Source organism: Balaenoptera ricei, chromosome 19 (genome assembly GCF_028023285.1).
Source record: "Balaenoptera ricei isolate mBalRic1 chromosome 19, mBalRic1.hap2, whole genome shotgun sequence".
Lineage (NCBI taxonomy): Eukaryota > Metazoa > Chordata > Mammalia > Artiodactyla > Balaenopteridae > Balaenoptera > Balaenoptera ricei.
The window spans coordinates 29,658,212-29,673,784 of NC_082657.1; positions in this window are offsets into that span (position 1 = coordinate 29,658,212).

Here is a 15,573-nt window from a genome sequence, read left to right on the forward strand (position 1 = left end):
GGGTCCCTGTGCTGGCACATACAGTCGAGGACCCAATGCCCACAGGCAGGTAAGCGGGAAGTGAGGTCATCTGGGCTAAGCCTGCCCTGCTCCCCATTACATCTCTGGTGCCCTGCAGATGCTCAGAACTTAGGGCATCGGGAGAAAAACTGTCAATCTGTGCCGCATACAGAGGAGGTGCCCACTACGCCTCTGTGCAATCAGCCATTTTCACATGGTTCATATGGTGGACAACAGAGGCCAACTGGTAAAAACCTTTGCCTACCCAACTAGGTCGAAAGCTATTTCAGGGCAAAGCCCCAGGTTTTGACAAGTATCCCCTTCACGCCACAGTGCCCACTTCATGCCCAGTGAATGGTGGTGACTGGAGAAACAAGCTGACCCAAGAAGCCAGAGGCAGACTCGAGACAGACTGGGCCACCGCAGAACACAGAGGCCGGTCTCAGGGAAAAGGGCTCAGCCTCTCAAGCCAGACAGGCCTTGATTTGAATCCCAGGGCAAAGCAACCTCATTTATAAAATGAGGAGAATAATGCCAATGGCATAGGCGGTTGGGAGCCATAGGGTAATCTCGCCGTTGACTTGCCTCAGTCATGTGTGTAGGGCATGAAATGAGCAATGCTGTCACATGCCTGACACACAGCACTTGGGACACAGTAGATGCTTGATAAATGTGATGTTTTGATTGTGGTCCTTCAGTGAGTGGTATGGCTGTGACCCTGCTGAGGGGTGGGATGACAGGGAGGAGAGCCCATTGGCAAGGCCCAGCGAAGGCAAGAAAAGAGAGCTGGTCAGGCAGCTTCCCTGAGAGGGGCTCTCTTTTATCTGCCAGTTCCCTGGATTCATTACCAGGTCCTTCCATACTGTACGTGCTTAATAAACGTCAGCTATTGTTAATATTCATAGGCAAAGCACACACAACAGCCACTCAATAAGTTTAGGTTCTCTGAGTGGCCTCAGACGAACACTCTCTCTGCCTCAGTCTCCCCATTTGTGAAATCTCTCTGGTTCTCTGACTAAATGAAGAAGCAGATCTGGGTTTACTCCCATCCTCTGGCCCCACCAGCACCAGGCCAGCCATCGAAGCCAGAGGGAGCAGAGGAAATTCAGGTGAAAGGGCACCAACGAGAGGTGGTGGGTCTTAGGCTGGGAACAGAGGGAGGCCGGGCTCAGACCCCAGCGGACCAAGCCTGGGGTAGTATTTCCCAGAGCCTGCTGCTGCCTCCTCTGAGTGCCCCTGGCCCCATCCTGGTCATGCACATTGGGACATGCCAGGGCCTGGCTTCCCAGGGGCCAGAGGGAGCTCCCGCAGGGGACTTCAAAAGCCCAAATGCCTTTCAGAAAGGAACTAAAACTTTCTGCTTAACCAAAGCCTCCACAGGAGAAGAACAGCCTAGCCCTTTTCTTTTTAAGTCTATTTTCCAGCCGGCTGGCCTGGTCATTCTCTTTTTTTCCTATTATAAACGGTCCCAGCTGCAACACACAGGGAAAAAAAACCATCTCCCAGGCCTGGACAGGGGCCGGTCGCAGCCGCAGCCGCCTGGCTGGCCTCCTGCGGCAGACAAAGGCGGCTCCAGCCTCCGGCACCCACTGGGAGAGGCCCTGGAGCCCCTGTCCAGAGCCAAGGCCACAGCAGGAGCAAGGGGAGGATTCGGGAAGTTTCTGCCAGCACTCCAAACCTTCTCCTGCCCCGGGGAGCAGAGCTGCCATCCAGCCAAGCCAAGGACTTCTGAAGAGCCTGTTTGTTAGGGCAGAAAATGAAAGATCAGACTCCCCCTTATAACGGCCACAGGATTCAGGGCTTCAGACCTGGAAGGGCCCTATGAGATGATCTAGTCCAACCACCCGGCTGGAAAGATGGGGAAAGTGATGTCTGGGGGGACTTACCCAAGGTCACATTGCCAACTAACGGCAGAGCCAACTCTTGAAGCCAAGGCTCCCAATTCCACTATTAGGTAGCAAAGAAATGTTCCGGGGGTGCAGGGGTGGGGGGGTGTCAGGAGAGGGACCTTAATATCCTGAGGTTGCCAGATGGGGTGGGGATGTCCTTTCTTTTAGTAATAAGTCAGACTGACCTGGGACAACCCAAAAACAGACAACCTGCTTTGGACTCTGCACTCCCCTGCCTCCCAGCAAGTTATTTCATTTCTCTGTGCCTCTGTTTCCTCATCTGTGAAAAAATGGAGTTATGCTGGTACCTACCTTGTAGGGCTGCTGTGAGAATTAAATGAGCCAGTATGTAAAGCACTTAGGAGAGTACTCAAAAAAGTTATCTGCTTACCTGTAAATGTAAAGATTTGTTTTCTTCACCGACCCAACAAAAATGTATTTGCAACCTCTGGGGTCTACTCTGTGACAGGCTCTGGACCAGATGCTGGGGATCCAGCTGGGCAAGGCAGACAGGTCTCTGGCCTACTGGAACTTCCAGTCAAGGGGAGTTAAGAAGACTGATCATTGTGGGCTGTCTAGCCCAGTGCCTGATGCAGCACAACCCAGTTCCTCAGTTCTCCCAGTGGGCATGTAGCAGATGTCACAAACCGTTGTCTCCAGAGCAAAACTGACCAAGCAGATGAGGCCAGGAGACTGGAGAACCCAAAGGGGCTCCAAGGAGAACACCCTTGCAAAGAGGTGAGAAGCTGCCACGCAGCTTTTTGTGCCCTAATGTTGACAACGAGTTTTAAGTATTCTAATTATGTTTTTAAGTGGGATTGGGCCCCAGGTGGATAGTTAGCGACCTCCCCAGCCTGGTGGGGCTCAGAAGAGCCCGGGCCCCCTGCTGCCTGCCTGGGGTACCACGGAGGCAGAGGTGGTACACAAGCAAGAGGGAGCCCTGGTCCCATACCCTTAGCTCATGCTCCATCCCGGGGTGGGGCCCTGGAGCCCGCAGCGCTCAGCTCCCCACCTCCTCACCACGGCCCGTGCATAACCTGCCTCCCGGGACGGGTTGGGGTGCCAACCCACCTTCAAAAATCCAACAGACCTGCAAACAAACTGTCCTCCTCCTTTGCCCTCCAAACCCCAAGGATTTCCCAGAAACTCGGCCTCACGTCGAAGGAGTGGGGCAGTGGGGGGCGCAGAACCACGCTCCCCTCGGCCTGAGGCAGGAATAAGCTCCTCCTCTTCCGCACCTTTCTCCCCAGTGCCCCATCCCCAAGGCCCAGCCCGACATCCTGCAGAGAGCTCTTCCTACAGCGCCTAAGCTCATGCCCATGGGCTGTGATTATCTCCATTTTACAAGTGAGAACAGAGGCTCCCAGAGGCTGTGTCACTCACTGGTCTAAGGTCACATGGACCTTCAGGGATGGAGCCAGGATGGAAATTAAGGTGGACGTCCCTCCAAAGCTGGAAATTTTCCCCCACCCAGTCAGTTAATTTCAGTTTCTACACCTTGCCTGAAGCATAGTGTTGATGTATTGATTTTAGATTGATGGTTTAAAAAGACATAGATAGGCAGATATAGAGATAAAGATGGTATTTGGGAACCCCAGACAATTGTATCAGGTGTCAAGTTTGTGGAGAGGGATATCCTTCCCCCAAATCTCCATCAACTCCCAAATTCTTTTGTTTTAATTTCTAATTTTTAACTAGGGAAGATTTCAAACAAGCAGAAAATAATATAGCAGATACCCATAGGCCCCAATACTTGTTAAAAATTTACCACATTTGGGGGTGGGGTGGGCTGTCTTTGATAGGGACAAGTGATGTTTTTTCAATCTTGCTCAAATGTAGCTTCAAGTCACATGTCCTAGGTACCCTCTACCCTCTGCAACTAGACCCAAGCCCCTCCTATTTAAAAATGCTGCTACATGGTCAAGGGGGCTCCCTGGGTAACCAGCAGGGCTGGACAAGCTTCCAATATATAGGTATTTCCACTTCAGGAGCGAAGCTCCAGGGGCTTTAACTGAAATATTGTATCTTGAACACTTCAGTCACCTTTTGACCCTGGGGGAAGGGCCTCGTGAACAGGCAGTGGAGGTGGCAAGGGTTGCATTTTACAGGGATGCCATCTGAAGCTCAAGGCCAAAGTTCTGCCCTCTTCTTTCCCCTCCCTGGCCCTGCCTCCCTGTTTACATGCTGCTTTCCTTGGAAGAGTGGGTGCAGAAAGGAAGGGGTGCTTTCAGAGGGAGGGGTTGCGAAGCCAAAGCTCCTGGTAAGAGGGAAGGAGCCAGCCTGTGCCCACCTCCGGGGTGAGGGCTGCAGGGCCCTGGGTGGTCAGCTACCCTGCCTGCTCCACAGGGGCCACCGGGTGCTTGTTGGGCCCCTGCAGAGAGTGAGCAGAGACAGCCAGTAGGGCATCTGGGAGTTGAAAGGGAGGGATCTTAGGTCACCTTGGGGATGACAGGCATCGAATCAGGCAGGTTTGTATCTCCAGGCATGATGCAGGGCTCACCTGTCATGGAAGCCCGTCCACCAGGTCAGGTGGTAGACGCTGGCTCTTGTACTTAGGTGTCTTTCAACATCCAGAAACATGCACAGGAAACACACACACCTTTTGGGGACCTTCCTCATGCAAATGTATCTGTCAAGCTAATCCCAAGGTTTGGGGAAATCTAAAGCCAGAAATGCTGTGTCTCTTCTTGGGCAGGTCCTTGGCCTCACTTGGGCTTTCAGCAAAGTCACAGAATAGAAGCAGTGAGATAATAACAACAACAACAACAGCAGTATATTTGGTTTTGTTTAATGTCTGTCTTTTCCACTAGATTAGAAGCTCTGTGAGGACAGGGAACTTTTGTATCTCATTAGCTGCCTGTCCCCAGTGCCTAAGGCAAGCCTAGAACAGCCTAGCCGCTAAAATAATTACTTTTTGGAAAGAATGCAATTTTACCCTCCCAGAAGTAGGGAATGGATGTGTGGGGTGGGTAGACAGTTGTTCTCACTCCCTGACCAGCTCAATTTTTAGCCAGTTTCCCAACAATGAAGGATGTCCCATCTTATCTCTCTTCTGAAGCTCTGTTCAAACCCCTGAACATCCCATCCCCCAGACAGAATTAACTGCCCAGTTTGCAGCTGGGGATAATGTTACTATTACATGATCTTTCTCTATTTTTGAAAGACTGAATAAAGAAGCACTATAATTGAAACTATAGGAATGCAGAAAGAAAATTACCCACAGACCCACCCAAGATTAAAGCAATGTTTCCCTTTGTCTGTGACATTAGCTTCTCATTGCCCATGTACAAATTTGCTCTCACAGATTTACAATAGTATCCCACATAAACATTAGGTCACATATTTTCCGTCAACATTATGCAGTGCATACCCTCCTGGTTTTGCTGTTAACCAAGTTAACTTCTCTTTCTTATCTATCTCTTTCCCAGTCCCCACTTCCAAAGATGGCTGGTGTGTAGCCTTCCAGAAGGATTCTCCATGTTCACAGGTCATATACAAGCAAAAAGTACTTAAACGGGAAGGGGCAGGGCTGGTATTAGTGTTAAAAGGTGCATCACATTATAGACATTGGACATTTGTGCACCTCTGGCTCTCCTTACTTGACCATATATCATGGAAGCACTCCAGGGCACTTAGGATAAAGCCTTTTTCATGGTCACGTAATATCATATGTGTAGACGTATCACAATTTGACCTTTCCTCTTGGAGGTAAATGTTTCCAGGTTTTTATCACTTCAAAAAACATTTCCATAAGTATCCTTGTATATTTATCCTTAGGTCCCAGGATGGAATCTCAGGAGTATGGTTGCTGGACAGAGGCTATGTTTTCTGTTTTATTTTGTTTACATTTTAATATATATTGCCAAATTTCTTTTCCCTCAAAACTGTAACAACTCGGGCTTCCCTGGTGGCGCAGTGGTTGAGAATCCGCCTGCCAACGCAGGGGACACGGGTTCAAGCCCTGGTCTGGGAAGATCCCACATGCCGCGGAGCAACTGGGCCCGTGAGCCACAACTACTGAGCCTGCGTGCCTGGAGCCTGTGCTCCACAACAAGAGAGGCCACGACAGTGAGAGGCCCGCGCACCGCGAAGAAGAGTGGCCCCCGCTCCCCGCAACTAGAGAAAGCCCTCGCACAGAAACGAAGACCCAACACAGCCAAAAATAAAAAAAAAATTAAAAAAAAACTGTAACAACTCACGTTTCCACCAACTACATAGGAGCCTGCCTCACCTCTCCAACCCCTTATCAACCAAAACAAAGTGACATCACCCATTTTTAAAAAAAATATTTATTTATTTGTTTGTTTGGCTGTGCCAGGTCCTAGTCGCCGCTTGCAGGATCTTTAGTTGCGGCATGTGGGATCTAGTTCCCTGACCAGGTATCAAATCTGACCCCCCTCCATTGGGACCATGGAGTCTTAGCCACTGAACCACCAGGGAAGTCCCCACCCATTTTTAATTTTGCTCATCTTATGGGCATAAAAAGGCATTTCATGTGGCTCTCATTTGCATTTTTCTAGACCAGGAGTCAAATTTCTTTTTCTAGACCAGATACAAACTTCTTTACATGTGTTTTTGGCTTTTTCGGTTTCCTCTTCTGTGACATGTCTGGTTGTATCCTTACCCTTTTCGAGGGGCCCTGTGATCATGCACGTATCTCAGTGCATCATAATTATTTATGTTCCAGAATGCTGTGAGCTCCACCGGGGAAGGCCTGTATCTTATTCTTGGCAACATCTCCAGCACCTAGCACACAGTAGGACTTCAGAAAACACTGAGTGAAGGAAGCAGCCTCTACCAGCCCTGGGAGACTGCATTATGCAGCCCTCAGGCCCAGTCACCTGGGCAGCCTGGTGTGTCCTCCTGACAGGAGGACCTGTGCAGGTTCTCACACTGGGCTATTTGTTTATTTCTCTCAGCTCACTTTCACAGAAACTTTTCACCTGGAATTTTTTCTTTTTCCTGCTTCGGGTCTCAGTTGTGGAGCACGGGCTTCTCTCTAGATGCAGCGTGCGGGCTCAGTTGCGGTGCACGGTCTTAGCTGTCCCAAGGCATGTGGGATCTTAGTTCCCCGACCAGGGATCGAACTCCCTGTCCCCTGCATGGGAAGGCGGATTCTTAACCACTGGACCACCAGGGAAGTCCCTCACCTGGACTTTTGAAGAGCTTCCTGGCAAAGCCAAGTGGAATCACATCCTAAACGCTCCCAAAGAGCAGAGGGTCTTGGCTGCCTCCTTTCTCCTCCTTCCCCCAGGGGACGAAGGTCCATCCCCCCACACAACTCCTTTGCCATGGTGTGCGTGGCCCAGGAGTGTCAAGTTCTTCTCCTGCAGGAAGCCATTCTCACACTCCTGCCTGCTGTCAGTGAGTGGGTCAGAGGAGGAGGGAAGGTATGGGGACCCCCCCCAGAGATGACCCCAAGTTGCCTTTCTCCGGGGGTGGGGGGCGGGGGCCTGCTCACATGGTTTGGCTGCATAAAAAGAGCCCACTTGAACCAGGTATGTGAGTGCCTTACCTCAAGTAAGGCTTACGTGGGCAGCAGGTTTTTTTCCCAGCAGCCAGTCTGATTCCTTGGTTCCCCTCTGAGAAGCAGGGTGGTGGAGGGGACAACTGCCCCTTCTGATCTCCAAAGGAACATCTGCTTAAATTACTCTGGACCCCCATGTCAAGTTTAGGAATGTTGGAGCCCCACCGCACCATTGCCTAGGGCCATACTCATTCATGTAACGTATAGGGCACCTATTATGTTCCAATCACTAGGGAAACACTAATGATCAAACAGGTAAAAATCCCTGCACCTGTGGCGCTGACATTGTCACAACTACTTAGCTACTTTGTAGTGTGAAAGCAGCCCTAGACAATATGAAAATGAATGGGTGTGGCTGTGTTCCAATAAAATTCTATTTATGGACACTGAAATTTGTATCCCATATAATTTTCAAGCATCCTGAAATATTAGTCTTCTTTTGTCCCCCCTCACCACCACCAACATTTTAAAATGTAGAAACCATTCTGAACTCGAGGGAGGGCCATGTAAAAACAGGTGGTGCCATCCCCTGTTCTAGATAATAAAAACTGAAACTCACACAGCCCATATATGTGGCAGGAGTGTTCTAATGCTTATGTAAATTAACTCATTTCATCCTCATGATAACCCTGGAAGATATGTCACTGCCATTGGCTCCACTTTACAGAGAAAGAAAGAGGCACACGGAAGCGGGTAAGTTGTACAATTGCAGGGTCAGGATTTGAATCCAGAATCCAAAGTGTATGCCCTTCTACACTATTCTATACCTCCGCCTGCAAACCCCCAACAAATATACAGTTGTCTTTGTACCTACTATGCATACAAAGAAAGGTGTAGCCACTAAATGTACAATAAAGGAATTTCAAACTCCAAACTTTATGAGACAGGTGTTAGCATCCCCACTTGGAGGGGGTGTCCTTGCCTTGAGGGCCCTCACTCTGCTCCCTTTGCTATCAGCTTCTTCTCTTTGCCCACCTTCCCCTCCAAATACCCTCCAATGGCACTGCTCCTCAGCCTTCCCCACATACTGGCCACGTTTCAACTTGAATTTCACAGCCAGAGTGACGCTGGCATCATTTCCCATATACTTGAGGGGGTAAGATTCAGCGTTAAACAGCCACAGGAGAGAGACAGACTGGGGAGCTTGGGGTCCCAAGAAAGCCTTTTGGGGGGGAGGGATATGAAGGGCTGGGGGGATGGGGTGGACCTCAAAAAGAATCTTTTCCTCAATGCAAGGAAACCTCAGTCTACCTCCACTCCCAACAGAAAGAGCCTCTGCCACCAGGTCTTTAAGGAGGAGGGGGAAGCAGGTGAGTATTCCGTGACTCCCACAGCGTAGGGGAGATGCTTCTGGCATTAAACAAAGCCTTTTTATATTTAAACTACCAGCCCAGGGTCTTCAGAAAAGTTTCCCCAAGTGTCACTGAGGGTGTGTGCACAAAAAATTATACACCGGTGTATAAACACAGTGGGATGCAGAAACACGTGTGCACGTGAAAACACCCTAGCTAGGTCTAGACACGGCCACGACCGCCACGAGCCACTTGCCCCTCGGCGCCACAGCGCCCGGGCAGCACACTTCGCGGGCTTTTGCGCGCCGGGGGCAGGGCCGGCCGGGGGAGTAGGTTCCACCAGGAATTCCAGAGCCACGGGTGGTGGGAGGAGGAGGAAGCCGCCGCAGTAGGGGTTGAGGCGGGGAGGCGGGGAGGCGAGGAGAGGGGGGGCGCCCCTGAGCTGGGAGAGCAGGGCGCGGGGCTAGGGGGCCGGGGTGGGTAGAGGTCGCGGGGGAGGGGCGGGAGAGCGAGGCCCCGGCCCCCCACTGAGGGGCCGCCCAGCTGGCGGGGTGGGGGAGGGAGGACCTGGCGGCGGGAGGCCGGGGCCAGATCCCAGGGTCGAGGGGCCAGCGCAGCGGGAGGGAGGTGGGCGGGGGCGGGAGGGGGCTGAGCGGGGGGAGGGGAGAGGCCTGGGTGCGGCCTGGCCCGCGAGGGGCGGGGACGGCTGCCCAGGGTCGTTGGGAAGAGCGGCCCGGAGACCCGCCTCCAAGGCAGGCGGCTGGAGATGCGGGGAGCGAGGACCAACGGTCAGTGCGCTGGTCGGGCGCCCCCCGCCGCCGGGCCCTGGGCGGTGACTCCGCAGGCCCTTGGGTTCCTTTCTCTCTTCCTGGGGTCGGAGAAACCAACCAATCGAGAGCACGCTGGCCAGGTTCGCTGGGGCTGCGAGGCTCGTCAGCCCCGGGCCTCATTAGCCTGGAGACTTGTGTACGGTTTTTTGTTTGTTTTAATGTGAGTCTGGGAGTCTGGTCCCTTTAGTTTAGGGGAGCAAAGAAGTGCGAAAGTCGAGCCCTAGTTAAAAAAGAGCTCGGAAAAGCCTGATTAGAGTTTGGTCTCGGAGAGAATCTTTGTCAACTCCTGGCACACCCTGACTATCAACGTAACCCTTCTCTCTGTTGCTTACCTATCAGTCCAGCCCCTGCCGGCATCTCCCACCCTAATCTTGGGAGTCAGATGCGCTTAGGTCCTGGGTTCCAAACAAGCTCTGTTCCTCCCAGCCTGTGTCTCTCTGAGGGAGTCATACTACCTGACCCTCAGTTCCCTCACCAGTCAAATGGGCCGATTATACTTATTCTCTAAAACTGCCTGAGGATTCCTTAGGGCAGTGCCTGCCCTCCACACACATGGAAGTTTTGATTTGAGTCGGTCCATGCCCCACCCCCAAATCCGTTTGGAGTGAATCTTTGGCATTTGCAATGAAAAGAGAGCCTTGGCCAACACATTGCTCAAGAAAGTAGGTGGGGCTTCCCTGGTGGCACAGTGGTTAAGAATCCGCCTGCCAATGCGGGGGACACGGGTTCGAGCCCTGGTCCGGGAAGATCCCACATGCAGCGGAGCAACTACGCCCGTGCATCACAACTACTGAACCTGCGCTCTAGAGCCCGCAAGCCACAACTACTGAGCCTGCGTGCCACAGCTACTGAAGCCCGCGCGCCTAGAGAAGCCACCGCAGTGAGAAGCCCGTGCACCGCTCGCGGTTGTGCAAATAGTAGCCCCCTCTCGCCACAACTAGAGAAAGCCCGCGTGCAGCAACGAAGACCCAACGCAGCCAAAAATAAATAAATAAATTTATTTTTAAAAAAAAGAAAGTAGGTAATGCCGAGCTCCGGGAACCTCTCCCCAGACTCCACAGCTGGCCAGAGGTGGAGCTGGGACCCTTGTCCCACAACCTCCAACCCTGGGCAGTTTTCCATTGTCTCAGTTTTGAAAGCAGATGGACTTGTTTTCCAAGGCCAGATTCAAGCTACTAAGTCAAAAGCAGCTACCAATTGCTTTTTCACCTTAATTCACTGCACACCATTTATGTGCCAAGACCTTTCCACAAATGAATCCTTCCTGCATTGTCCACAAGTCCCATTGGTCAGATCTGTACGAGGAGGCTCAGTGGTGATGTGATGTAACTTACCCAAGTCACCCCGCCCATCCACGGTACAGACAGGATTCAGCCCTTCACCTGGTGCCTTGTGTTCACCAGGGTGCCCCACCCGAGACCTTAAATCAGAATCTCTTGGGACTTCCCTTGTGGTCCAGTGGTTAAGACGTCGCCTTCTAACGCGGGGGATTGCGGGTTCGATCCTTGGTCAGGGAGCTAAGATCCCACATGCCTTGCGGCCAAAACAACCAAAACATAAAACAGAAGCAATATTGTAACAAATTCAATAAAGACTTTAAAAATGGTTCACATAAAAAAAAAAATCTTAAAAAACAAGAAAAGAATCTCTAGAAGGAGTGGGGGCGGGGCGGGGCGGGGCGGGGCGGGGCGGGGCGGTGTGGGCCTGAGCTTTTTCCTAATCCGCATGTGATTTTAGTGTGTAACCCAGATGAGAACCACAGCACTAAATGTCAGGAAATTCTCCAGTCCAAAGCTAGCAAGCAAGGATCCCTGGCATGTTTTCTTTGGCCCTACAGTGTTTTATAAAATTTTGAATTCTTTGCTAGCAGGTAAAAATCAGGAAATTTCACACCAAAATCCAGATTTTTTTACTCCTTCAATAGTTGGAAAATCAGATCACATAGATGTATTTACACAAGGTAGCCACCTACAGTTGACTGGAGCAGAGACAGTGTGGAGCTGCTTTAGGGCTGGCACAGGCCACCAGTTCATCAGGGCCCCATCCACTCCACCACACCGGCTATGTTCCTCATCTGACTTCGCTCGTTGCACAAATGGGGAAACTGATGTCAGAGGGGCAGAGGATTGTCCAGATACCCACAGGTCAGGTTCAAGGGATGGAACTGGGACTGGGAAGAAACCAGTTCTCCCAGCTTTCAGTCCTGTGCTCATCTCTGACCCTACACAACTGTCTTGGAGTCATTTTAAGAGGAGGTCACTCTGCGTGTGGAAGACACCCCTTAACCCCTGGGAAGCAGGAGGCATGCATCTGTACATCAGCCTGGGAAGGCCCTGCTCCCCAGCCAACCCCTCAGCCTCTGCTGCTGGGTGCCCATTTCGTGACCCAGAAGCTTGCAGGACTGTGTAACTCAGAGGCTCCAGCAAATGAGTCCACATCTACATAGATAATTTAAATATTCTGATAATTACAGGTGGGTACATTATGAGCTGGATCCAGCTACCTGTTGGGAGCTTTCAGGGGTCCGAGTGGAAATCCATAAGTGGAAGGTAATGTTCTGGGGTGGGAGCTGGGTCAGACCTGGAGGAAACAGAGGCCTAGGTGAAGATGGACAGTCTGATTCACGTTCTCAGCTGCTTAGAATGAGGGAGTAGGCAGAGGTCTCCTCTCCCATCCTACAAAAGGGCAAACTGAGGCTGGAACTGACTTAGAAAGCAGCAGGTGAGAGCTGGGAGACACCTTGGGACCTGAACACATTCAGGGGCGGCAGATGAGTTTCATCTCACGCGCCGTCTGTGATTGATTGGTACTGTTCCCCGGGGCATGGGGTCTCCATGTGGGCCCATCAGGAAAGAGGGCCAAGATCTATGGGTATGTCTGCCCCTGGCTGGGTATGGGGAAAGGGTCAGGGAGATGATAGAAGTGTTTTAAGCTAACAGGATATGCCAAGACCTGCAGGGCCCGTAGAGAGTAGCATGCATAAGCTGTTGGGGACCAGATTGCACAGGCCATGGGGCCGGTTAAGAAGCTTCCATTCATCAAACCCCTTTAAAGGATTTTAGAGGGAAATGACCAACTGAGGCCAGAGAGCTCTCTCACGCAGTCTTGCAGAAAGGCCAAGACCCGTGAAGAGGCTGTCCCAGCTCTTCAGGCCAAAGATGACGCTGCTAAGGCAAGGGCAGGGTGGGCAAGGAGACCCAGAGACGCCCCCTCACCACAGCACAGGCCAGATTAGAGATCTGTGGGTGGTCTTCTGGGAGTCATGTCTTCCATCTTTGCAGGTCAGCCTGGGAGCTGTTTAACCCTTTCTTGGTCCCCAGCTCTCTTTCAAGGAAAAATAAAGACACAGCACTCAGGATGCCCAAGGCTCAGGATGCCCAAGGCCAATGTGGGTAAGGAGGCAAGAAGCACACGAGGAACACTCAGACCCGTTTCAGTCTGTGGTCTAGGGAACCATGTCCCCCCCTTGCAGGCCTTAGTGGGTAGAAGGCTGGCAGTGGGGCCTCCAAGCAGGCTAGATTTGCTGAATTTTCTCATCTCTACCATAAACCACTGAACTCAGAGCAGAGGTTACAGTTAGGCCCTGCAAAAGGATGCAGGAAATGTGGTCTGGACCACCCTTTACCAGGTGAAGAGATAGATCAAGTTCACCTCTTGAGTTTCTGGACACAAGTCTCTCCAGCGAGGGCCGCAGATCCCCTGATAGGGCCCTTGAAGCCCTCCTCGTCCTGCTGGTCTCTGAGCTCACAGGCCTGTGAGCTCAGGGAGCAGCTGGCAGAGACCCCTGGCTGGTACAGGCATTGCGGGCTGCTGGTACCGGCCAATGCCCAGGACAGCAGACCACTCAGGGTCAAGAGGCTCTGTCCCCTCCCGGGACCCCGGACACAGTCTCACCTCCTTCTGGGGGTGCCTGGTATGGGGAACCAGGGGATGGGATGTGGGGCTATAGGAAGAGCAGGGCTCTCCTCCCGGTCCTTCTGCTTCCCAGCTGCGTGTCCTTCGGCAAGTTGCTCTCCTCTCAGGTCGTTACTTCCCCTGCCCCGCCCACTGCACAGGGCCGCAGTGAGGACCAGGAGCCCAGAGACTGAGACCTTAGGCTGCGTGCAACTTGAGTCTGGTTCCCAAATATCCGCAGAGGCCTGTGTTCAGAGCTGGGATGCTCCAGCACACGAGATAAGGCCCAGCCCCAAAGACAGACTCAGTGTGGCAGGGGAGGTAGACCCCAAACAGATGGTTTTCGTAGTGTGGCAAGACTAACTTCCGGTAGTGTGGCCAACTGAGTCGCAGAGGTGGCCGTTGTGCTCTCTGGGCTGCAGGGGGTAGTAGAGTTCGCTCAGGGTCAGCTTCGTCTGAATTCGAATCTTCGCCCCACCACTTGCTAGCTGTGCAACCTTGGGCAAGTTAATTCACCTCTCAGAACCTCCATTTTCACATCTGTAAAATGAGAAGAACAACAATAGCCAACATTTTGTGAGCACCAACTATGTTCCTGGAACTGGTCTAAATCATTCCTTAAAACCACCCTTGGATGTAGGTACTATTCCAACACCAGTGGACAGACAAGGAAACGAAAGCCCAGAGAGGCAAAGCGAGTCACGTGAGGTCACACAGCTGGTAGGTGGCAGAGCCAGGCTGCTCCAACAAGGTCCCTGATCTCTACCTTCCGGGTTAGTGAGGAATAAGAGTGACGACACATGGGTCAGGCTTGGCACCGTGCCCGGCACACCGTAAGCTCACCACAGTGTGTGTTCATTGCTGTGAATGCTGTGATGGTAGGTACATTAGTTTGCTAGGGCTGCCGTAACAAAGTACCATAGACTGCATGGTTTAAACAACAGAACTTTAGTTTCTCACAGTTCCGGAGGCTAGAAATCTAAGATCAAGGTGTCGGCAGGGTTGGTTGCTTCTGAGATGTCTCCTTGGATTGTAGATGGCTGTCTTCTTCATGTATCTTCACCTCATCTTCCCTCTGCATGTGTCTGTGTCCAAATTTCCTTTTTTATTATGACATCTTTTTAACTGAATTACCTCTATAAGACCCCATCTCCAAGTACAGTCACTTTCTGAGGTCCTGGGGGTTACGACTTCAACATATGAAATTTGAGGGGACCCAATTCAGCCCATCCCAGTAGGACATATGGTGGCCCGTCACCATGGCAGCGGTAGAGAAGGAACAGGCTGGAGGAGAGATGGTCGCTGCCCAGATGGACCCTGGCCCTGTCAGTCTGGCTGTCAGCTCCCCAGAGCCCTGGTCAGTGGTAGGAGGGCCAGGGCAGGCTTGGGCCCTGGACACAGTGTCAGGGGTCGCTCCTTGAGGATGGAGCCTACAGGGTAGGGCCCCCTCCCTCAGGCTTCACACACACAGCCCCTCACATGGAAGTTGGTGCCCCAGCACTGCGGACGGGGCAGGTCTACAGACCCTGCCCTGATGAGGGCGTCATCTCCAGGGCCAGAAAGGACATCTGGGCCCCAATTACCACCTGGGCAGCTCACCAGTCCTCCCTCTTCCTGCCCAGATGCACCACAGACCAACAACATGCTCACAGGCCAGGAAGCTTCTTCCAGCTCTCGCTCCTCCTCAGGAAGGCTTTCTTAAACTTCCTGGGGAATCATGCCTGCAATAAACAGTGACAACGAACAAAGATCCCTTAACCTCACTCCGGGATTCAGGACTTTTCAGCATTATCTGGCCTTGCACTTGGCTGGGCTAGGCCAGGCCTGGACCGTGGGCTGAGTGCAGCCCCAGGTGTCAGCCTTAATGCCTTTGGGAGGCAAATCCTGAAGCCACGACCACAGCCAGGTCTGTGTTCATTCTGGGTGAGGGGGCTTCCCACCGGCTGTCAGCTGCCCCCTCTTCTCCAAAGATGTCCCCTCCTCTCCAGCTCACTGTCACCACTCTAGTGCCGGCCACCATCTCTCTCACCTGAACAGCTAGCTCCCCTCCTAGGTGGTCTCCTACTTTGTTCCCCGCCAATCCACGAGCCACAAAACAGCCAGAGCTGCCTTCTCGTACATAAAGCTGATGATTATCAACT